Genomic DNA, 23,208 nt, shown 5'->3' with positions numbered 1-23,208 from the left:
ACAGGGACAGCTGCAGTAACTTCATACCGGCACTAGGAAACAGACTGAGAAACCAGAGAAATGTATCACCTGAAACCCGTTCAATTTGTGATAGATGAACGAACGTCTCTCCACATGCTCAGTTCTGAGAGATAAGTGTGTGTGAAAGCCGTCCTTCAACTAGCTTGTTGTCAACACAAAGTTTCTTTTAAGAGGCAAACTAAACTCCATACATATATATGGGTTGGTACAAGCTCCATCTCATTCTTACACTGAAAACTGCAGGAACATCAAACCGGCAATAAGAAGACGACTGAGAAACCAGAGTAAAAGTTTCTCCTGCAAACCGTTCCCTTTGTGATACATGAATGAACGTCTCTCCACATGCTCAGTTCTGAGAGATAAATGTGTGTGAAAGCCGTCGTTCACCTAACTTGATGGGAAAACAAAGTTTCTTTTCAGGTGCAAAGTACAATCCATACATATATATGGGGTGGTACTAGCTCCAACTCGGTTTTACAGATAAAACAGCAGGAACATCAAACCGGCAGCAGGAAACAGACTGAGAAACCAGAGTAAAAGTTTCTCCTGCAACCCGTTCAATTTGTGATAGATGAACGAACGTCTCTCCACATGCTCAGTTCTGAGAGATAAGTGTGTGTGAAAGCCGTCCTTCACCTAGCTTTTTGGGAACACAATGTGTGTTTTCCGTTGGAAGCTACACTCCATATATATCTATGGGTGGGTACAATCTTCAAATCGTTTTTACATTGAAAACTGCAGGAACTTCAATCCGGCACAAGGAAACAGACTGAGAAACAACAGTAAATGTTTGTCCTGCAAACCGTGAAATATGTGCTAGATGAACGACGTCTATCCACATGCTCAGTTCTGAGATATAAGTGTTTGTGAAAGCCGTCCTTCACCGAGCTTGTTGGGAACACAACGTTTCTTTTCATTTGCAAACAACACTCCATACATATATATGGGGAGGTACCATCTCCAACAAGGTTTTTCAGTGATATCTGCAGGAACATCAAACTGGCACAAGGAAACAGACTGAGAAACCTGAGTAAATGTTTCTCCTGCAATTCGTTCCCTTTATGCTAGATGAAAGAACGTCTCTCCACAGGCTCAGTTCTGAGAGAGAAGTGTGTGTGAAATCCGTCCTTCACCTAGCTTGCTGGGAACACAAAGTCTCTTTTCAGGTGCAAACTATACTCCATAGATATATATGGGGAGGTACCATCTCCAACTCGGTTTTACAGGGAAAACTGCAGTAACTTCATACCGGCACTAGGAAACAGACTGAGTAACCAGAGAAAATTATCCCCTGCTAACAGTTAAATTTGTGCTAGATGAACGAAAGTCTCTCCACATGCTCATTTCTGAGTGATAAGTGTGTGTGAAAGCTGTCGTTCACATACCTTGTTGGGAAAACAAATTTCTTTATCTTTTGCAAACTACACTCCATAAATATAAGTGTGGACGTACTAGCTCCATCTCGTTTTTACAGTGAAAACTGCATGAACTTCAAACCGGCAGAAGGAAACAGACAGAAACAAGAGTAAAAGATTCTCCTGCTTAACGTTCCCTTTGTGGTAGATGAACGAACGTCTCTCCACATGCTCAGTTCTGAGAGATAAGTGTGGGTGAAAGCCGTCCTTCACCTAGCTTGCTGGGAACACAAAGTTTCTTTTCAGTTGCAAACAACACTCCATATATATATATGGGGAGGTATAAGCTCCAACTCCTTTTACAGTGAAAACTGCAATAACATCAAACCGGCACTTGGAAACAGACTAAGAAACCAGAGTAAAAATTTCTCCTGCAACCCGTTCCCTTTGTGATAGATGAACGAACGTCTGTCCACATGCTCATTTCTGACAGAAAACTGTGTGTGAAATCCCTCCGTCACCTAGCTTGTTGGGAACACAGAGTTCTTTTCAGTTGCAAAATGCACTCCATACATATCTATGGGTTGGTAGTAGCTCCAAATCGTTTTTACAGTGAAAACTGCAGGATCATCAAACCGGCACTACAAAACAGACTGAGAATCCTGAGAAAAAGTTTCTCATGGAAACCGTTCCATTTGTGCTAGATGAAAGAACGTCTCTCCACATGATCAGTTCTGAGAGATAAGTGTGTGTGAAAGCCGTCCTTCACCTAGCTTGTTGGGAACACAAAGTTTCTTTTTAGTTGCAAATTACAATCCATACATTTATATGGGTTGGTACTAGCTCCAAATCGGTGTTACAGTGAAAACTGCAGGAACAACAAACCGGCACTAGTAAGCCGACTGAGAATCCAGAGTAAAAGTTTTTCCTGCAAACAGTTCCCTTTGTGCTAAATGAACGAACTTCTCTCCACATGCTCAGTTCTGAGAAATAAGTGTGTGTGAAAGCCGTCATTCACCTAGCTTGTTTAGAACACAAAGTTTCTTTTCAGTTGCAAAGTACATTCCATACATATCTATGGGTTAGTATTAGCTCCAACACGTTATTACACTGAAAACAGCAGGAACTTCAAACCGGCCCTAGGAAACAGAATGAGAATCCAGATAAAAAGTTTCTCATGCAACCCATTCCCTTTGTGCTAGATGAAAGAACGTCTCTCCACATGCTCACTTCGGAGAGAAAATTGTGTGTGAACGCCGTCGTTCACCTAGCTTGTTGGGAACACAAAGTTTCTTTTTAGTTGCAAATTACAATCCATACATTTATATGGGTTGGTATTAGCTCCAAATCGGTGTTACAGTGAAAACTGCAGGAACATCAAACTGCAACTAGGAAGCCGACTGAGAAACCAGAGTAAAAGTTTCTCCTGCCACCCGTTCCCTTTTGGCTAGATGAACGAAAGTCTATCCACATGCTCATTTCTGACAGAATACTGTGTGTGAAAGCCGTCCTTCAACTAGCTTGTTGGGAACAGAAAGTTTCTTTTCATTTGCAAACTACACTCCATACATATATATGAGGAGTTACCATCTCCAACACGGTTTTTCAGTGAAAACTGCAGGAACATCAAAATGGCACTAGAAAGCCGACTGACAAACCAGAGTAAAAGTTTCTCCTGCAACCCGTTCCTTTTTTGCTAGATGAACGAACTTCTCTCCACATGCTCAGTTCTTAGAGACATTTGTGTGTGTAAGGCGTTCTTCACCTAGCTTGTTGGGAACACAAATTTCCTTTTCTGTTGGAAACTACACTCCATACATATATTTCGGTAGGTACTAGTTCCAACTCGGTTTTACAGGGACAGCTGCAGTAACTTCATACCGGCACTAGGAAACAGACTGAGAAACCAGAGAAATGTATCACCTGAAACCCGTTCAATTTGTGATAGATGAACGGACGTCTCTCCACATGCTCAGTTCTGAGAGATAAGTGTGTGTGAAAGCCGTCCTTCAACTAGCTTGTTGTCAACACAAAGTTTCTTTTAAGAGGCAAACTAAACTCCATACATATATATGGGGAGGTACTAGTTCCAACTCGGTTTTACAGTGAACACTGCAGGAACTTCAAACCGGCACTAGGAAACAGCCTGAGAATCCAGAGTAAAAGTTTCTCCTGCAAACCGTTCCGTTTTTGCTTGATGAACGAACGTCTCTCCACATGCTCCGTCCTTAGAGAATATTGTGTGTGAAAGTCTTTCTTCACCTAGCCTATTGGGAACAAATATTTTCTTTTCCGTTGGAAAATAAACTCCATACATATAAATAAGTTGGTACTAGCTCCAACTCGGTCTTACAGTGAAAACTGCAGGAACTTCAAACCGGAACTAGGAAACATACTGAGAACCCAGAGTAAAAGTTTCTCCTGAAAACCGTTCCGTTTTTGCTAGATGAATGAACGTGTATCCACATGCTCAGTTCTGAGAGATAAGTGTGGGTGAAAGCTGTCCTTCACCGAGCTTGTTGGAACACAACGTTTCTTTTCATTTGCAAACAACACTCCGTAAATATATATGGGGAGGTACCATCTCCAACAAGGATTTTCAGTGAAATCTGCAGGAACATCAAACTGGCACAAGGAAACAGACTGAGAAACCTGAGTAAATGTTTCTCCTGCAATTCGTTCCCTTTATGCTAGATGAAAGAACATCTCTCCACAGGCTCAGTTCTGAGAGAGAAGTGTGTGTGAAATCCGTACTTCACCTAGCTTGCTGGGAACACAAAGTCTCTTTTCAGTTGCAAACTATACTCCATACATATATATGGGGAGGTACCATCTCCAACTCGGTTTTACAGGGAAAACTGCAGTAACTTCATAACGGCACTAGGAAACAGACTGAGAAACCAGAGAAATGTATCACCTGAAACCCGTTCCCTTTGTGCTAGATGAACGAAAGTCTATCCACATGCTCATTTCTCACAGAATACTGTGTGTGAAAGCCGTCCTTCAACTAGCTTGTTGGGAACAGAAAGTTTCTATTCATTTGCAAACTACAATCCATACATATATATGGGGAGTTACCATCTCCAACACGGTTTTTCAGTGAAAACTGCAGGAACATCAAAATGGCACTAGAAAGCCGACTGACAAACCAGAGTAAAAGTTTCTCCTGCAACCCGTTCCCTTTGTGCTAGTTGAACGAACGTCTCTCCACATGCTCAGTTCTGAGAGATAAGTGTGTGTGAAAGCCGTCCTTCAACTAGCTTGTTGTCAACACAAAGTTTCTTTTAAGAGGCAAACTACACTCCATACAAATATATGGTTTGGTACAAGCTCCAACTCGTTCTTACAGTTAAAATTGCAGGAATATCAAACCGGCAATAGGAAGACGACTGAGAAACCAGAGTAAAAGTTTCTCCTGCAAACCATTCCCTTTGTGATACATGAATGAACGTCTCTCCACATGCTCAGTTCTGAGAGATAAATGTGTGTGAAAGCCGTCGTTCACCTAGCTTGATGGGAAAACAAAGTTTCTTTTCAGGTGCAAAGTATACTCCATACATATATATGGGGAGGTACTAGCTCCAACACGGTTTTACAGATTAAACAGCAGGAACATCAAACCGGCAGTAGGAAACAGACTGAGAAACCAGAGTAAAAGTTTCTCCTGCAACTCGTTCCCTTTGTGCTAGATGAACGAAAGTCTCTCCACATGCTCAGTTCTGAGAGATAACTGTGAGTGAAAGCCATCGTTCAGCGAGCTTGTTGGGAACACAACGTTTCTTTTCATTTGCAAACAACACTCCATACATATATATGGGGAGGTACCATCTCCAACAAGGTTTTTCAGTGAAATCTGCAGGAACATCAAACTGGCACAAGGAAACAGACTGAGAAACCTGAGTAAATGTTTCTCCTGCAATTCGTTCCCTTTATGCTAGATGAAAGAACGTCTCTCCACAGGCTCAGTTCTGAGAGAGAAGTGTGTGTGAAATCCGTCCTTCACCTAGCTTGCTGGGAACACAAAGTCTCTTTTCAGTTGCAAACTATACTCCATAGATATATATGGGGAGGTACCATCTCCAACTCGGTTTTACAGGGAAAACTGCAGTAACTTCATACCGGCACTAGGAAACAGACTGAGTAACCAGAGAAAATTATCCCCTGCAAACAGTTAAATTTGTGCTAGATGAACGAAAGTCTCTCCACATGCTCAGTTCTGAGTGATAAGTGTGTGTGAAAGCTGTCGTTCACATACCTTGTTGGGAAAACAAATTTCTTTATCTTTTGCAAACTACACTCCATAAATATAAGTGTGGACGTACTAGCTCCATCTCGTTTTTACAGTGAAAACTGCATGAACTTCAAACCGGCAGAAGGAAACAGACAGAAACAAGAGTAAAAGATTCTCCTGCTTAACGTTCCCTTTGTGGTAGATGAACGAACGTCTCTCCACATGCTCAGTTCTGAGAGATAAGTGTGGGTGAAAGCCGTCCTTCACCTAGCTTGCTGGGAACACAAAGTTTCTTTTCAGTTGCAAACAACACTCCATATATATATATGGGGAGGTATAAGCTCCAACTCCTTTTACAGTGAAAACTGCAATAACATCAAACCGGCACTTGGAAACAGACTAAGAAACCAGAGTAAAAATTTCTCCTGCAACCCGTTCCCTTTGTGATAGATGAACGAACGTCTGTCCACATGCTCATTTCTGACAGAAAACTGTGTGTGAAATCCCTCCGTCACCTAGCTTGTTGGGAACACAGAGTACTTTTCAGTTGCAAAATGCACTCCATACATATCTATGGGTTGGTAGTAGCTCCAAATCGTTTTTACAGTGAAAACTGCAGGATCATCAAACCGGCACTACAAAACAGACTGAGAATCCTGAGAAAAAGTTTCTCATGGAAACCGTTCCATTTGTGCTAGATGAAAGAACGTCTCTCCACATGATCAGTTCTGAGAGATAAGTGTGTGTGAAAGCCGTCCTTCACCTAGCTTGTTGGGAACACAAAGTTTCTTTTTAGTTGCAAATTACAATCCATACATTTATATGGGTTGGTACTAGCTCCAAATCGGTGTTACAGTGAAAACTGCAGGAACAACAAACCGGCACTAGTAAGCCGACTGAGAATCCAGAGTAAAAGTTTTTCCTGCAAACAGTTCCCTTTGTGCTACATGAACGAACTTCTCTCCACATGCTCAGTTCTGAGAAATAAGTGTGTGTGAAAGCCGTCATTCACCTAGCTTGTTTAGAACACAAAGTTTCTTTTCAGTTGCAAAGTACATTCCATACATATCTATGGGTTAGTATTAGCTCCAACACGTTATTACAGTGAAAACTGCAGGAACTTCAAACCGGCCCTAGGAAACAGAATGAGAATCCAGATAAAAAGTTTCTCATGCAACCCATTCCCTTTGTGCTAGATGAAAGAACGTCTCTCCACATGCTCACTTCGGAGAGAAAATTGTGTGTGAACGCCGTCGTTCACCTAGCTTGTTGGGAACACAAAGTTTCTTTTTAGTTGCAAATTACAATCCATACATTTATATGGGTTGGTATTAGCTCCAAATCGGTGTTACAGTGAAAACTGCAGGAACATCAAACTGCAACTAGGAAGCCGACTGAGAAACCAGAGTAAAAGTTTCTCCTGCCACCCGTTCCCTTTTGGCTAGATGAACGAAAGTCTATCCACATGCTCATTTCTGACAGAATACTGTGTGTGAAAGCCGTCCTTCAACTAGCTTGTTGGGAACAGAAAGTTTCTTTTCATTTGCAAACTACACTCCATACATATATATGAGGAGTTACCATCTCCAACACGGTTTTTCAGTGAAAACTGCAGGAACATCAAAATGGCACTAGAAAGCCGACTGACAAACCAGAGTAAAAGTTTCTCCTGCAACCCGTTCCTTTTTTGCTAGATGAACGAACGTCTCTCCACATGCTCAGTTCTTAGAGACATTTGTGTGTGTAAGGCGTTCTTCACCTAGCTTGTTGGGAACACAAATTTCCTTTTCCGTTGGAAACTACACTCCATACATATATTTAGGGAGGTACTAGTTCCAACTCGGTTTTACAGGGACAGCTGCAGTAACTTCATACCGGCACTAGGAAACAGACTGAGAAACCAGAGAAATGTATCACCTGAAACCCGTTCAATTTGTGATAGATGAACGGACGTCTCTCCACATGCTCAGTTCTGAGAGATAAGTGTGTGTGAAAGCCGTCCTTCAACTAGCTTGTTGTCAACACAAAGTTTCTTTTAAGAGGCAAACTACACTCCATACAAATATATGGTTTGGTACAAGCTCCAACTCGTTCTTACAGTTAAAATTGCAGGAACATCAAACCGGCAATAGGAAGACGACTGAGAAACCAGAGTAAAAGTTTCTCCTGCAAACCGTTCCCTTTGTGATACATGAATGAACGTCTCTCCACATGCTCAGTTCTGAGAGATAAATATGTGTGAAAGCCGTCGTTCACCTAGCTTGATGGGAAAACAAAGTTTCTTTTCAGGTGCAAAGTACACTCCATACATATATATGGGGAGGTACTAGCTCCAACACGGTTTTACAGATTAAACAGCAGGAACATCAAACCGGCAGTAGGAAACAGACTGAGAATCCAGAGTAAAAGTTTCTCCTGCAACTCGTTCCCTTTGTGCTAGATGAACGAAAGTCTCTCCACATGCTCAGTTCTGAGAGATAACTGTGTGTGAAAGCCATCGTTCACATAGCTTGTTGGGAACACAAAGATTTTTATCTGTTGCAAACTACACTCCATAAATATATGTGTGGACGTACAAGCTGCATCTCGTTTTTACAGTGAAAACTGCATGAACTTCAAACCGGCAGAAGGAAACAGACAGAAACAAAAGTAAAAGTTTCTCCTGCAAACCGTTCCCTTTGTGCTAGATGAACGAACGTCTCTCCACATGCTCAGTTCTGAGAGAGAAGTGTGTGTGAAAGCCGTCCTTCACCTAGCTTGTTGGGAAAACAAAGTTTGTTTTCAATTGCAAATAACACTCCATATATATCTATGGGTGGGTACAATCTCCAACTCGTTTTTACATTGAAAACTGCAGGAACTTCAAACCGGCACAAGGAAACACACTGAGAAACAACAGTAAATGTTTGTCCTACAACCCGTGCACTTTGTGCTAGATGAACGACGTCTATGCACATGCTCAGTTCTGAGATATAAGTGTGTTTGAAAGCCATCCTTCACCTAGCTTGTTGAGAACACAAAGTTTCTTTTCATTTGCAAACTCCACTCCATACATATATATGGGGAGGTACTAGTTCCAACTCGGTTTTACAGTGAACACTGCAGGAACTTCAAACCGGCACTAGGAAACAGCCTGAGAATCCAGAGTAAAAGTTTCTCCTGCAAACCGTTCCGTTTTTGCTTGATGAACGAACGTCTCTCCACATGCTCCGTCCTTAGAGAATATTGTGTGTGAAAGTCTTCCTTCACCTAGCCTATTGGGAACAAATATTTTCTTTTCCGTTGGAAAATAAACTCCATACATATAAATAAGTTGGTACTAGCTCCAACTCGGTCTTACAGTGAAAACTGCAGGAACTTCAAACCGGCACTAGGAAACATACTGAGAACCCAGAGTAAAAGTTTCTCCTGCAAACCGTTCCGTTTTTGCTAGATGAATGAACGTGTATCCACATGCTCAGTTCTGAGAGATAAGTGTGTGTGAAAGCTGTCCTTCACCGAGCTTGTTGGAACACAACGTTTCTTTTCATTTGCAAACAACACTCCGTAAATATATATGGGGAGGTACCATCTCCAACAAGGATTTTCAGTGAAATCTGCAGGAACATCAAACTGGCACAAGGAAACAGACTGAGAAACCTGAGTAAATGTTTCTCCTGCAATTTGTTCCCTTTATGCTAGATGAAAGAACATCTCTCCACAGGCTCAGTTCTGAGAGAGAAGTGTGTGTGAAATCCGTACTTCACCTAGCTTGCTGGGAACACAAAGTCTCTTTTCAGTTGCAAACTATACTCCATACATATATATGGGGAGGTACCATCTCCAACTCGGTTTTACAGGGAAAACTGCAGTAACTTCATACCGGCACTAGGAAACAGACTGAGAAACCAGAGAAATGTATCACCTGAAACCCGTTCCCTTTGTGCTAGATGAACGAAAGTCTATCCACATGCTCATTTCTCACAGAATACTGTGTGTGAAAGCCGTCCTTCAACTAGCTTGTTGGGAACAGAAAGTTTCTATTCATTTGCAAACTACAATCCATACATATATATGGGGAGTTACCATCTCCAACACGGTTTTTCAGTGAAAACTGCAGGAACATCAAAATGGCACTAGAAAGCCGACTGACAAACCAGAGTAAAAGTTTCTCCTGCAACCCGTTCCCTTTGTGCTAGTTGAACGAACGTCTCTCCACATGCTCAGTTCTGAGAGATAAGTGTGTGTGAAAGCCGTCTTTCAACTAGCTTGTTGTCAACACAAAGTTTCTTTTAAGAGGCAAACTACACTCCATACAAATATATGGTTTGGTACAAGCTCCAACTCGTTCTTACAGTTAAAATTGCAGGAATATCAAACCGGCAATAGGAAGACGACTGAGAAACCAGAGTAAAAGTTTCTCCTGCAAACCGTTCCCTTTGTGATACATGAATGAACGTCTCTCCACATGCTCAGTTCTGAGAGATAAATGTGTGTGAAAGCCGTCGTTCACCTAGCTTGATGGGAAAACAAAGTTTCTTTTCAGGTGCAAAGTACACTCCATACATATATATGGGGAGGTACTAGCTCCAACACGGTTTTACAGATTAAACAGCAGGAACATCAAACCGGCAGTAGGAAACAGACTGAGAATCCAGAGTAAAAGTTTCTCCTGCAACTCATTCCCTTTGTGCTAGATGAACGAAAGTCTCTCCACATGCTCAGTTCTGAGAGATAACTGTGTGTGAAAGCCATCGTTCACATAGCTTGTTGGGAACACAAAGATTTTTATCTGTTGCAAACTACACTCCATAAATATATGTGTGGACGTACAAGCTGCATCTCGTTTTTACAGTGAAAACTGCATGAACTTCAAACCGGCAGAAGGAAACAGACAGAAACAAAAGTAAAAGTTTCTCCTGGAAACCGTTCCCTTTGTGCTAGATGAACGAACGTCTCTCCACATGCTCAGTTCTGAGAGAGAAGTGTGTGTGAAAGCCGTCCTTCACCTAGCTTGTTGGGAAAACAAAGTTTGTTTTCAATTGCAAATAACACTCCATATATATCTATGGGTGGGTACAATCTCCAACTCGTTTTTACATTGAAAACTGCAGGAACTTCAAACCGGCGCAAGGAAACACACTGAGAAACAACAGTAAATGTTTGTCCTGCAACCCGTGCACTTTGTGCTAGATGAACGACGTCTATGCACATGCTCAGTTCTGAGATATAAGTGTGTTTGAAAGCCATCCTTCACCTAGCTTGTTGAGAACACAAAGTTTCTTTTCATTTGCAAACTCCACTCCATACATATATATGGGGAGGTACTAGTTCCAACTCGGTTTTACAGTGAACACTGCAGGAACTTCAAACCGGCACTAGGAAACAGCCTGAGAATCCAGAGTAAAAGTTTCTCCTGCAAACCGTTCCGTTTTTGCTTGATGAACGAACGTCTCTCCACATGCTCCGTTCTTAGAGACAATTGTGTGTGAAAGTCTTTCTTCACCTAGCCTATTGGGAACAAATATTTTCTTTTCCGTTGGAAAGTAAACTCCATACATATAAATAAGTTGGTACTAGCTCCAACTCGGTCTTACAGTGAAAACTGCAGGAACTTCAAACCGGCACTAGGAAACATACTGAGAACCCAGAGTAAAAGTTTCTCCTGCAAACCGTTCCGTTTTTGCTAGATGAATGAACGTTTATCCACATGCTCAGTTCTGAGAGATAAGTGTGTGTGAAAGCCGTCCTTCACCTAGCTTGTTGGAACACAACGTTTCTTTTCATTTGCAAACAACACTCCATAAATATATATGGGGAGGTACCATCTCCAACAAGGATTTTCAGTGAAATCTGCAGGAACATCAAACTGGCACAAGGAAACAGACTGAGAAACCTGAGTAAATGTTTCTCCTGCAAATCGTTCCCTTTATGCTAGATGAAAGAACATCTCTCCACAGGCTCAGTTCTGAGAGAGAAGTGTGTGTGAAATCCGTACTTCACCTAGCTTGCTGGGAACACAAAGTCTCGTTTCAGTTGCAAACTATACTCCATACATATATATGGGGAGGTACCATCTCCAACTCGGTTTTACAGGGAAAACTGCAGTAACTTCATACCGGCACTAGGAAACAGACTGAGAAACCAGAGAAATGTATCACCTGAAACCCGTTCCCTTTGTGCTAGATGAACGAAAGTCTATCTACATGCTCATTTCTCACAGAATACTGTGTGTGAAAGCCGTCCTTCAACTAGCATTTTGGGAACAGAAAGTTTCTATTCATTTGCAAACTACAATCCATACATATATAAGGGGAGTTACCATCTCCAACACGGTTTTTCAGTGAAAACTGCAGGAACATCAAAATGGCACTAGAAAGCCGACTGACAAACCAGAGTAAAAGTTTCTCCTGCAACCCGTTCCCTTTGTGCTAGTTGAACGAACGTCTCTCCACATGCTCAGTTCTGAGAGATAAGTGTGTGTGAAAGCCGTCCTTCAACTAGCTTGTTGTCAACACAAAGTTTCTTTTAAGAGGCAAACTACACTCCATACAAATATATGGTTTGGTACAAGCTCCAACTCGTTCTTACAGTTAAAATTGCAGGAATATCAAACCGGCAATAGGAAGACGACTGAGAAACCAGAGTAAAAGTTTCTCCTGCAAAACTTTCCCTTTGTGATACATGAATGAACGTCTCTCCACATGCTCAGTTCTGAGAGATAAATGTGTGTGAAAGCCGTCGTTCACCTAGCTTGATGGGAAAACAAAGTTTCTTTTCAGGTGCAAAGTACACTCCATACATATATATGGGGAGGTACTAGCTCCAACACGGTTTTACAGATTAAACATCAGGAACATCAAACCGGCAGTAGGAAACAGACTGAGAATCCAGAGTAAAAGTTTCTCCTGCAACTCGTTCCCTTTGTGCTAGATGAACGAAAGTCTCTCCACATGCTCAGTTCTGAGAGATAACTGTGAGTGAAAGCCATCGTTCACATAGCTTGTTGGGAACACAAAGATTTTTATCTGTTGCAAACTACACTCCATACATATATGTGTGGACGTACAAGCTGCATCTCGTTTTTACAGTGAAAACTGCATGAACTTCAAACCGGCAGAAGGAAACAGACAGAAACAAAAGTAAAAGTTTCTCCTGCAACCCGTTCCCTTTGTGCTAGTTGAACGAACGTCTCTCCACATGCTCAGTTCTGACAGAATACTGTGTGTGAAAGCCGTCCTTCAACTAGCTTGTTGGGAACACAAATTTTCTTTTCCGTTGGAAACTACACTCCATACATATATATCGGGAAGTACTAGTTCCAACTCGGTTTTACAGGAATAGCTGCAGTAACTTCATACCGGCACTAGGAAACAGACTGAGAAACCAGAGAAATGTATCACCTGCAACCCGTTCAATTTGTGATAGATGAACGAACGTCTCTCCACACGCTAGTTCTGAGAGAGAAGTGTGTGTGAAAGCCGTCCTTCACCTAGCTTGTTGGGAAAACAAAGTTTGTTTTCAATTGCAACTAACACTCCATATATATCTATGGGTGGGTACAATCTCCAACTCGTTTTTACATTGAAAACTGCAGGAACTTCAAACCGGCACAAGGAAACAGACTGAGAAACAACAGTAAATGTTTGTCCTGCAACCCGTGCACTTTGTGCTAGATGAACGACGTCTATCCACATGCTCAGTTCTGAGATATAAGTGTGTTTGAAAGCCATCCTTCACCTAGCTTGTTGAGAACACAAAGTTTCTTTTCATTTGCAAACTACGCTCCATACATATATATGGGGAGGTACTAGTTCCAACTCGGTTTTACAGTGAACACTGCAGGAACTTCAAACCGGCACTAGGAAACAGCCTGAGAATCCAGAGTAAAAGTTTCTCCTGCAAACCGTTCCGTTTTTGCTTGATGAACGAACGTCTCTCCACATGCTCCGTTCTTAGAGACAATTGTGTGTGAAAGTCTTTCTTCACCTAGCCTATTGGGAACAAATATTTTCTTTTCCGTTGGAAAATAAACTCCATACATATAAATAAGTTGGTACTAGCTCCAACTCGGTCTTACAGTGAAAACTGCAGGAACTTCAAACCGGCACTAGGAAACATACTGAGAATCCAGAGTAAAAGTTTCTCCTGCAAACCGTTCCGTTTTTGCTAGATGAATGAACGTCTATCCACATGCTCAGTTCTGAGAGATAAGTGTGTGTGAAAGCCGTCCTTCACCGAGCTTGTTGGGAACACAACGTTTCTTTTCATTTGCAAACAACACTCCATATATATATATGGGGAGGTACCATCTCCAACAAGGATTTTCAGTGAAATCTGAAGGAACATCAAACTGGCACAAGGAAACAGACTGAGAAACCTGAGTAAATGTTTCTCCTGCAATTCGTTCCCTTTATGCTAGATGAAAGAACATCTCTCCACAGGCTCAGTTCTGAGAGAGATGTGTGTGTGAAATCCGTACTTCACCTAGCTTGCTGGGAACACAAAGTCTCGTTTAAGTTGCAAACTATACTCCATACATATATATGGGGAGGTAACATCTCCAACATGGTATTTCAGTGAAAACTGCAGGAACATCAAACTGGAACTAAGAAGCCGACTGAGAAACCAGAGTAAAAGTTTCTCCTGCCACCCGTTCCCTTTGTGCTAGATGAATGAACGTCTCTCCACATGCTCATTTCTGACAGAATACTGTGTGTGAAAGCCGTCCTTCAACTAGCTTGTTGGGAACAGAAAGTTTCTATTCATTTGCAAACTACAATCCATACATATATATGGGGAGTTACCATCTCCAACACGGTTTTTCAGTGAAAACTGCAGGAACATCAAAATGGCACTAGAAAGCCGACTGACAAACCAGAGTAAAAGTTTCTCCTGCAACCCGTTCCCTTTGTGCTAGATGAACGAACGTCTCTCCACATGCTCAGTTCTTAGAGACATTTGTGTGTGTAAGGCGTTCATCACCTAGCTTGTTGGGAACACAAATTTTCTTTTCCGTTGGAAACTACACTCCATACATATATATCGGGAGGTACTAGTTCCAACTCGGTTTTACAGGGACAACTGCAGTAACTTCATAACGGCACTAGGAAACAGACTGAGAAACCAGAGAAATGTATCACCTGAAACCCGTTCAATTTGTGATAGATGAACGAACGTCTCTCCACATGCTCAGTTCTGAGAGATAACTGTGAGTGAAAGCCATCGTTCACATAGCTTGTTGGGAACACAAAGATTTTTATCTGTTGCAAACTACACTCCATACATATATGTGTGGACGTACAAGCTGCATCTCGTTTTTACAGTGAAAACTGCATGAACTTCAAACCGGCAGAAGGAAACAGACAGAAACAAAAGTAAAAGTTTCTCCTGCAAACCGTTCCCTTTGTGCTAGATGAACGAACATCTCTCCACATGCTCTGTTCTGAGAGAAAATTGTGTGTGAAACCATCCTTCACCTAGCTTGTTGGGAACACAAATTTTCTTTTCCGTTGGAAACTACACTCCATACATATATATCGGGAAGTACTAGTTCCAACTCGGTTTTACAGGAATAGCTGCAGTAACTTCATACCGGCACTAGGAAACAGACTGAGAAACCAGAGAAATGTATCACCTGCAACCCGTTCAATTTGTGATAGATGAACGAACGTCTCTCCACACGCTCAGTTCTGAGAGAGAAGTGTGTGTGAAAGCCGTCCTTCACCTAGCTTGTTGGGAAAACAAAGTTTGTTTTCAATTGCAAATAACACTCCATATATATCTATGGGTGGGTACAATCTCCAACTCGTTTTTACATTGAAAACTGCAGGAACTTCAAACCGGCACAAGGAAACACACTGAGAAACAACAGTAAATATTTGTCCTGCAACCCGTGCACTTTGTGCTAGATGAACGACGTCTATGCACATGCTCAGTTCTGAGATATAAGTGTGTTTGAAAGCCATCCTTCACCTAGCTTGTTGAGAACACAAAGTTTCTTTTCATTTGCAAACTCCACTCCATACATATATATGGGGAGGTACTAGTTCCAACTCGGTTTTACAGTGAACACTGCAGGAACTTCAAACCGGCACTAGGAAACAGCCTGAGAATCCAGAGTAAAAGTTTCTCCTGCAAACCGTTCCGTTTTTGCTTGATGAACGAACGTCTCTCCACATGCTCCGTTCTTAGAGACAATTGTGTGTGAAAGTCTTTCTTCACCTAGCCTATTGGGAACAAATATTTTCTTTTCCGTTGGAAAATAAACTCCATACATATAAATAAGTTGGTACTAGCTCCAACTCGGTCTTACAGTGAAAACTGCAGGAACTTCAAACCGGCACTAGGAAACATACTGAGAACCCAGAGTAAAAGTTTCTCCTGCAAACCGTTCCGTTTTTGCTAGATGAATGAACGTCTATCCACATGCTCAGTTCTGAGAGATAAGTGTGTGTGAAAGCCGTCCTTCACCGAGCTTGTTGGAACACAACGTTTCTTTTCATTTGCAAACAACACTCCATAAATATATATGGGGAGGTACCATCTCCAACAAGGATTTTCAGTGAAATCTGCAGGAACATCAAACTGGCACAAGGAAACAGACTGAGAAACCTGAGTAAATGTTTCTCCTGCAAATCGTTCCCTTTATGCTAGATGAAAGAACATCTCTCCACAGGCTCAGTTCTGAGAGAGAAGTGTGTGTGAAATCCGTACTTCACCTAGCTTGCTGGGAACACAAAGTCTCGTTTCAGTTGCAAACTATACTCCATACATATATATGGGGAGGTACCATCTCCAACTCGGTTTTACAGGGAAAACTGCAGTAACTTCATACCGGCACTAGGAAACAGACTGAGAAACCAGAGAAATGTATCACCTGAAACCCGTTCCCTTTGTGCTAGATGAACGAAAGTCTATCCACATGCTCATTTCTCACAGAATACTGTGTGTGAAAGCCGTCCTTCAACTAGCTTGTTGGGAACAGAAAGTTTCTATTCATTTGCAAACTACAATCCATACATATATATGGGGAGTTACCATCTCCAACACGGTTTTTCAGTGAAAACTGCAGGAACATCAAAATGGCACTAGAAAGCCGACTGACAAACCAGAGTAAAAGTTTCTCCTGCAACCCGTTCCCTTTGTGCTAGATGAACGAACGTCTCTCCACATGCTCAGTTCTGAGAGATAAGTGTGTGTGAAAGCCGTCCTTCAACTAGCTTGTTGTCAACACAAAGTTTCTTTTAAGAGGCAAACTACACTCCATACAAATATATGGTTTGGTACAAGCTCCAACTCGTTCTTACAGTTAAAATTGCAGGAATATCAAACCGGCAATAGGAAGACGACTGAGAAACCAGAGTAAAAGTTTCTCCTGCAAACCTTTCCCTTTGTGATACATGAATGAACGTCTCTCCACATGCTCAGTTCTGAGAGATAAATGTGTGTGAAAGCCGTCGTTCACCTAGCTTGATGGGAAAACAAAGTTTCTTTTCAGGTGCAAAGTACACTCCATACATATATATGGGGAGGTACTAGCTCCAACACGGTTTTACAGATTAAACATCAGGAACATCAAACCGGCAGTAGGAAACAGACTGAGAAACCAGAGTAAAAGTTTCTCCTGCAACTCGTTCCCTTTGTGCTAGATGAACGAAAGTCTCTCCACATGCTCAGTTCTGAGAGATAACTGTGAGTGAAAGCCATCGTTCACATAGCTTGTTGGGAACACAAAGATTTTTATCTGTTGCAAACTACACTCCATACATATATGTGTGGACGTACAAGCTGCATCTCGTTTTTACAGTGAAAACTGCATGAACTTCAAACCGGCAGAAGGAAACAGACAGAAACAAAAGTAAAAGTTTCTCCTGCAACCCGTTCCCTTTGTGCTAGTTGAACGAACGTCTCTCCACATGCTCAGTTCTGACAGAATACTGTGTGTGAAAGCCGTCCTTCAACTAGCTTGTTGGGAACACAAATTTTCTTTTCCGTTGGAAACTACACTCCATACATATATATCGGGAAGTACTAGTTCCAACTCGGTTTTACAGGAATAGCTGCAGTAACTTCATACCGGCACTAGGAAACAGACTGAGAAACCAGAGAAATGTATCACCTGCAACCCGTTCAATTTGTGATAGATGAACGAACGTCTCTCCACACGCTCAGTTCTGAGAGAGAAGTGTGTGTGAAAGCCGTCCTTCACCTAGCTTGTTGGGAAAACAAAGTTTGTTTTCAATTGCAACTAACACTCCATATATATCTATGGGTGGGTACAATCTCCAACTCGTTTTTACATTGAAAACTGCAGGAACTTCAAACCGGCACAAGGAAACAGACTGAGAAACAACAGTAAATTTTTGTCCTGCAACCCGTGCACTTTGTGCTAGATGAACGACGTCTATCCACATGCTCAGTTCTGAGATATAAGTGTGTTTGAAAGCCATCCTTCACCTAGCTTGTTGAGAACACAAAGTTTCTTTTCATTTGCAAACTACGCTCCATACATATATATGGGGAGGTACTAGTTCCAACTCGGTTTTACAGTGAACACTGCAGGAACTTCAAACCGGCACTAGGAAACAGCCTGAGAATCCAGAGTAAAAGTTTCTCCTGCAAACCGTTCCGTTTTTGCTTGATGAACGAACGTCTCTCCACATGCTCCGTTCTTAGAGACAATTGTGTGTGAAAGTCTTTCTTCACCTAGCCTATTGGGAACAAATATTTTCTTTTCCGTTGGAAAATAAACTCCATACATATAAATAAGTTGGTACTAGCTCCAACTCGGTCTTACAGTGAAAACTGCAGGAACTTCAAACCGGCACTAGGAAACATACTGAGAATCCAGAGTAAAAGTTTCTCCTGCAAACCGTTCCGTTTTTGCTAGATGAATGAACGTCTATCCACATGCTCAGTTCTGAGAGATAAGTGTGTGTGAAAGCCGTCCTTCACCGAGCTTGTTGGGAACACAACGTTTCTTTTCATTTGCAAACAACACTCCATATATATATATGGGGAGGTACCATCTCCAACAAGGATTTTCAGTGAAATCTGAAGGAACATCAAACTGGCACAAGGAAACAGACTGAGAAACCTGAGTAAATGTTTCTCCTGCAATTCGTTCCCTTTATGCTAGATGAAAGAACATCTCTCCACAGGCTCAGTTCTGAGAGAGATGTGTGTGTGAAATCCGTACTTCACCTAGCTTGCTGGGAACACAAAGTCTCGTTTCAGTTGCAAACTATACTCCATACATATATATGGGGAGGTAACATCTCCAACATGGTATTTCAGTGAAAACTGCAGGAACATCAAACTGGAACTAAGAAGCCGACTGAGAAACCAGAGTAAAAGTTTCTCCTGCCACCCGTTCCCTTTGTGCTAGATGAATGAACGTCTCTCCACATGCTCATTTCTGACAGAATACTGTGTGTGAAAGCCGTCCTTCAACTAGCTTGTTGGGAACAGAAAGTTTCTATTCATTTGCAAACTACAATCCATACATATATATGGGGAGTTACCATCTCCAACACGGTTTTTCAGTGAAAACTGCAGGAACATCAAAATGGCACTAGAAAGCCGACTGACAAACCAGAGTAAAAGTTTCTCCTGCAACCCGTTCCCTTTGTGCTAGATGAACGAACGTCTCTCCACATGCTCAGTTCTTAGAGACATTTGTGTGTGTAAGGCGTTCTTCACCTAGCTTGTTGGGAACACAAATTTTCTTTTCCGTTGGAAACTACACTCCATACATATATATCGGGAGGTACTAGTTCCAACTCGGTTTTACAGGGACAACTGCAGTAACTTCATAACGGCACTAGGAAACAGACTGAGAAACCAGAGAAATGTATCACCTGAAACCCGTTCAATTTGTGATAGATGAACGAACGTCTCTCCACATGCTCAGTTCTGAGAGATAACTGTGAGTGAAAGCCATCGTTCACATAGCTTGTTGGGAACACAAAGATTTTTATCTGTTGCAAACTACACTCCATACATATATGTGTGGACGTACAAGCTGCATCTCGTTTTTACAGTGAAAACTGCATGAACTTCAAACCGGCAGAAGGAAACAGACAGAAACAAAAGTAAAAGTTTCTCCTGCAAACCGTTCCCTTTGTGCTAGATGAACGAACATCTCTCCACATGCTCTGTTCTGAGAGAAAATTGTGTGTGAAACCATCCTTCACCTAGCTTGTTGGGAACACAAATTTTCTTTTCCGTTGGAAACTACACTCCATACATATATATCGGGAAGTACTAGTTCCAACTCGGTTTTACAGGAATAGCTGCAGTAACTTCATACCGGCACTAGGAAACAGACTGAGAAACCAGAGAAATGTATCACCTGCAACCCGTTCAATTTGTGATAGATGAACGAACGTCTCTCCACACGCTCAGTTCTGAGAGAGAAGTGTGTGTGAAAGCCGTCCTTCACCTAGCTTGTTGGGAAAACAAAGTTTGTTTTCAATTGCAACTAACACTCCATATATATCTATGGGTGGGTACAATCTCCAACTCGTTTTTACATTGAAAACTGCAGGAACTTCAAACCGGCACAAGGAAACAGACTGAGAAACAACAGTAAATTTTTGTCCTGCAACCCGTGCACTTTGTGCTAGATGAACGACGTCTATCCACATGCTCAGTTCTGAGATATAAGTGTGTTTGAAAGCCATCCTTCACCTAGCTTGTTGAGAACACAAAGTTTCTTTTCATTTGCAAACTACGCTCCATACATATATATGGGGAGGTACTAGTTCCAACTCGGTTTTACAGTGAACACTGCAGGAACTTCAAACCGGCACTAGGAAACAGCCTGAGAATCCAGAGTAAAAGTTTCTCCTGCAAACCGTTCCGTTTTTGCTTGATGAACGAACGTCTCTCCACATGCTCCGTTCTTAGAGACAATTGTGTGTGAAAGTCTTTCTTCACCTAGCCTATTGGGAACAAATATTTTCTTTTCCGTTGGAAAATAAACTCCATACATATAAATAAGTTGGTACTAGCTCCAACTCGGTCTTACAGTGAAAACTGCAGGAACTTCAAACCGGCACTAGGAAACATACTGAGAATCCAGAGTAAAAGTTTCTCCTGCAAACCGTTCCGTTTTTGCTAGATGAATGAACGTCTATCCACATGCTCAGTTCTGAGAGATAAGTGTGTGTGAAAGCCGTCCTTCACCGAGCTTGTTGGGAACACAACGTTTCTTTTCATTTGCAAACAACACTCCATATATATATATGGGGAGGTACCATCTCCAACAAGGATTTTCAGTGAAATCTGAAGGAACATCAAACTGGCACAAGGAAACAGACTGAGAAACCTGAGTAAATGTTTCTCCTGCAATTCGTTCCCTTTATGCTAGATGAAAGAACATCTCTCCACAGGCTCAGTTCTGAGAGAGATGTGTGTGTGAAATCCGTACTTCACCTAGCTTGCTGGGAACACAAAGTCTCGTTTCAGTTGCAAACTATACTCCATACATATATATGGGGAGGTAACATCTCCAACATGGTATTTCAGTGAAAACTGCAGGAACATCAAACTGGAACTAAGAAGCCGACTGAGAAACCAGAGTAAAAGTTTCTCCTGCCACCCGTTCCCTTTGTGCTAGATGAATGAACGTCTCTCCACATGCTCATTTCTGACAGAATACTGTGTGTGAAAGCCGTCCTTCAACTAGCTTGTTGGGAACAGAAAGTTTCTATTCATTTGCAAACTACAATCCATACATATATATGGGGAGTTACCATCTCCAACACGGTTTTTCAGTGAAAACTGCAGGAACATCAAAATGGCACTAGAAAGCCGACTGACAAACCAGAGTAAAAGTTTCTCCTGCAACCCGTTCCCTTTGTGCTAGATGAACGAACGTCTCTCCACATGCTCAGTTCTTAGAGACATTTGTGTGTGTAAGGCGTTCTTCACCTAGCTTGTTGGGAACACAAATTTTCTTTTCCGTTGGAAACTACACTCCATACATATATATCGGGAGGTACTAGTTCCAACTCGGTTTTACAGGGACAACTGCAGTAACTTCATAACGGCACTAGGAAACAGACTGAGAAACCAGAGAAATGTATCACCTGAAACCCGTTCAATTTGTGATAGATGAACGAACGTCTCTCCACATGCTCAGTTCTGAGAGATAACTGTGAGTGAAAGCCATCGTTCACATAGCTTGTTGGGAACACAAAGATTTTTATCTGTTGCAAACTACACTCCATACATATATGTGTGGACGTACAAGCTGCATCTCGTTTTTACAGTGAAAACTGCATGAACTTCAAACCGGCAGAAGGAAACAGACAGAAACAAAAGTAAAAGTTTCTCCTGCAAACCGTTCCCTTTGTGCTAGATGAACGAACATCTCTCCACATGCTCTGTTCTGAGAGAAAATTGTGTGTGAAACCATCCTTCACCTAGCTTGTTGGGAACACAAATTTTCTTTTCCGTTGGAAACTACACTCCATACATATATATCGGGAAGTACTAGTTCCAACTCGGTTTTACAGGAATAGCTGCAGTAACTTCATACCGGCACTAGGAAACAGACTGAGAAACCAGAGAAATGTATCACCTGCAACCCGTTCAATTTGTGATAGATGAACGAACGTCTCTCCACACGCTCAGTTCTGAGAGAGAAGTGTGTGTGAAAGCCGTCCTTCACCTAGCTTGTTGGGAAAACAAAGTTTGTTTTCAATTGCAACTAACACTCCATATATATCTATGGGTGGGTACAATCTCCAACTGGTTTTTACATTGAAAACTGCAGGAACTTCAAACCGGCACAAGGAAACACACTGAGAAACAACAGTAAATGTTTGTCCTGCAACCCGTGCACTTTGTGCTAGATGAACGACGTCTATGCACATGCTCAGTTCTGAGATATAAGTGTGTTTGAAAGCCATCCTTCACCTAGCTTGTTGAGAACACAAAGTTTCTTTTCATTTGCAAACTCCACTCCATACATATATATGGGGAGGTACTAGTTCCAACTCGGTTTTACAGTGAACACTGCAGGAACTTCAAACCGGCACTAGGAAACAGCCTGAGAATCCAGAGTAAAAGTTTCTCCTGCAAACCGTTCCGTTTTTGCTTGATGAACGAACGTCTCTCCACATGCTCCGTTCTTAGAGACAATTGTGTGTGAAAGTCTTTCTTCACCTAGCCTATTGGGAACAAATATTTTCTTTTCCGTTGGAAAATAAACTCCATACATATAAATAAGTTGGTACTAGCTCCAACTCGGTCTTACAGTGAAAAATGCAGGAACTTCAAACCGGCACTAGGAAACATACTGAGAACCCAGAGTAATAGTTTCTCCTGCAAACCGTTCCGTTTTTGCTAGATGAATGAACGTCTATCCACATGCTCAGTTCTGAGAGATAAGTGTGTGTGAAAGCCGTCCTTCACCGAGCTTGTTGGAACACAACGTTTCTTTTCATTTGCAAACAACACTCCATAAATATATATGGGGAGGTACCATCTCCAACAAGGATTTTCAGTGAAATCTGCAGGAACATCAAACTGGCACAAGGAAACAGACTGAGAAACATGAGTAAATGTTTCTCCTGCAAATCGTTCCCTTTATGCTAGATGAAAGAACAT

Source organism: Camelus bactrianus, chromosome 19, assembly GCF_048773025.1.
Source record: "Camelus bactrianus isolate YW-2024 breed Bactrian camel chromosome 19, ASM4877302v1, whole genome shotgun sequence".
NCBI classification, from domain to species: domain Eukaryota; kingdom Metazoa; phylum Chordata; class Mammalia; order Artiodactyla; family Camelidae; genus Camelus; species Camelus bactrianus.
This window is presented reverse-complemented; position numbering follows the sequence as displayed.